Source organism: Galeopterus variegatus, unplaced genomic scaffold (assembly GCF_000696425.1).
Source record: "Galeopterus variegatus unplaced genomic scaffold, G_variegatus-3.0.2 Scaffold272, whole genome shotgun sequence".
In the NCBI taxonomy this organism is placed as follows: domain Eukaryota; kingdom Metazoa; phylum Chordata; class Mammalia; order Dermoptera; family Cynocephalidae; genus Galeopterus; species Galeopterus variegatus.
Window position 1 is genome coordinate 610,161 of NW_007726383.1, and position 3,091 is coordinate 613,251.

The window sequence follows — 3,091 nt, forward strand, 5'->3', positions numbered from 1 at the left end:
TTATCTAATTGTTCATTGTCAGTATAGAAAAATACATTTGATTTTTAGATATTAGCCTTGTATCCTGCTACCTTGATAAACTCAATTTTTATTTCTAGTAACATTTTTATAGTAAATGTTTGGATATTTTCTTTTCCTTTCTTTTTTTTCATTTTTGTCTTTTTTCATGTCCGGCAACGGACCGCAACCCTCAGTGTCACGCCCGTACTGGACCGGGACCAGCAACGGGATCGCAACCCTCGGTGCTGCGCCCGCCCCTCGCTCAGCCAGTGAGCGGGAACTGGTCTGTATGTGGGATCCGAACCCTCGGCGGGAGCGCCACTGCACTCCCAAGCGACGCACTGTAGCAGTGCGCCACCGGGTCGGCCCCTGGATATTTTCTATGTAGAAAATCATGCCATCTGGGAATAAACATAGTTTTACTTCTTTCCTTCCAATCTGCACACCTCATATATTTTTTCTTGTCTTATTGCACAGGCTAGAACATCCAATACAATATTAACTACAAGTGGTGAGATAAGACATCCTCACCTCATTCCCAATTTTAGAGGGGAAAGTATTAGTGTTTCACCGTTAGTTATGATGTTATCTGTAGGTTCTTCATAGATGTTCTTTATAAAGTTGAGGAAGTTCCCTTCTATTCCTAGAGTGCTGAGGGTTTTGATCATGAATAGACATTAATTCTGTCAAATGCTTTTACTATTTCTTTTTTAGTTATTCTTTAACACATACAAAAAGTCATGTTTTATGGCACATATAGCTATCATAAATTGCCTTATTTAGTTGCTTGTCTATCTTCTCCAATAGAACAGAAGTACCACAAGAGCACAGACTTTGTCTTTTCACCACAGTATCCCCAGTACCTAGAACATTACCTGGAATACAGTGGGCACTAAGTAAATATTTATTGAATAAGTAAATTTATATATGAACATATGAATAATGCTTGCCTTATGATATTCATTTTGTGTTTCTAGTTATCCACCAACTTTATTAAATATTGAGGCCCTGAATGGCAGAGAATAATGACCCATTCATCTTTCTTGTTTCTCATAACACCTAACCTAAGGTTTTGGATTGAGATGTCCATCAACATTTATGAATTTGAATGCATTTGAACTGAAACACATCACTGCATAATTGAAGCATCTTTCTATCCTTCCTGGTAGATATCAGAGGGGTTACAGGGAATCAAGAGAAAGGATAGCATGGCAGAGTGACATCAAATCTCTCCCCTTCCCCCTGGCTCTTTTCTCCTAGGATACTGTCATGCAGGTTAGAGCCCAGACATTTTTTCCCCCGAGTACCCTGATTTTGAAGGCTAACTTCAAAGTCAATAAAACTGATCCCTGCAGATGAGCATCTTTTGTAACAACCAAACTCTAATTTCAGATTCTGATCCTGATTCCTCTGTTACCAACCTGTATAACCCTCAGCAAGTCACATCATATTACAGAACTGTGCTGTGCTTCACTTTCATTGTGAGGAGGGATCCTGCTTTACATTGTGGGACAGGTAAAAGAGAGAGTGTGAAAGTGTTGTGGAAAGAATGACGTAGGTAGCAATGCTTGATTTTTAATTAAGAGGTGAAACTAGAGACTTGTTTTTCTATATGATTTAGAGTATAATAGTCATGACAAGCCATTACAAGTCGGTCTTATTTTTGTAAGATTGTGCCACACAGACCTCATGAGAGGTATTTCTAGTATTGTTACACAATTTAAGTATCATGGTTTTGGGGGGTTGTTTTTAGTATATTTTCCTTCAATCATTCCACAAATTTATGTGGAGCACTTTTATTGTGGTAAGCACTGCTCTAACGACAAAAGAAAAATTAGGGAGAAAAACCCCTAATCATTCAGGTTTACACTCTAATGGTGGAGCCAGACATATAGACAGGTAATTATCTATGCATGATAAATACGAGGGTACTTCAAAAGTTTGTGGAAATATTCGTATTATCTTTTCATTCTACCTTTCCACAAACTTTTTGAAGTACCCTTTTACAATGAGAGAGGAATGATCCAGACATTTTTACCATAGTTTCCAAGAAAAAGGACCCCTCACTAGATTCAGGGAGGTGGTATCAGTGATGGATTTTAGAAAGTAATACCTGAGATGAGTCTTAAAGAATAAATAAACACTCAGAAAATATTGAATGAACAAATGGAGAGTACTTATCCCATTCTACTTGGTATTAAAGTTCCTGGAAGAGAGAGCCCAGCAAGGGAATGAGGAAGGGAGGGAGATATTTCACAGAGGAATTATCAGCATTCAATTTTGAGGATGCAAAATAGGAGGTTGTGGGTGGAGGAAATGCAGCAGAATTGATTCAGGGGACTTCAGGTCATGGGAGACACATTTACTTCATTGAGGAGCTCAGACATTATCCTGCAGGAGATGGGGAGTCATGGAAGAAAAGCACTGACTTGGGCATACCTTAGTTTAGGTGGATCACTCTGGGTAAGACTTTTTCCTTGAAGTCTTTGAAATCACTGCAGATGCACTTGAGATTCACACGTTCTTTTTGCCCCATTCCCACTCCAACTTCCCGTAGTTCTCTGGGAATGAAGATCCAAAGTTAGCCCACAACATAGGAGTTTTACATTGATCTTGGCACGTTAACTGTATGGACTGGGTTTCTAGTTATTAAACTGATAAGAACAGATACTACACATGATCTTAACCAAAAGGCCAAGAGGTGGTTGGGTTTCTAGTTATGATCCTTTCTGTGGACTGATTGAATTGTGTCCCCCAAAGTCCATATATTAGAAGCTTAATTTCCACTGTAACTGTTGAGAGTGGGAAATCCTATTATGGTAATTGAAAGGTGGGGCTTTGAAGAGGTGATTAGATTGTAGGACCATGCAGTAGTGAATGGATTAATAATGGTGGTCATGGGCATAGTTCTGAGGGCTTTAAAAGGAGAGTGCATAAGGAAGTATCTTTCTCTCTGATCCACCATTTTCTGCCAGGATCACTGTCGCCACCACCAAGACCTTCAACAGATGTGTTCCCTGGACTTTTAGACTTCCCAGCCTCTGAAATTGTAAGCAATAAATTTTGTTTTCTTTATAAATTACCCAGTTCC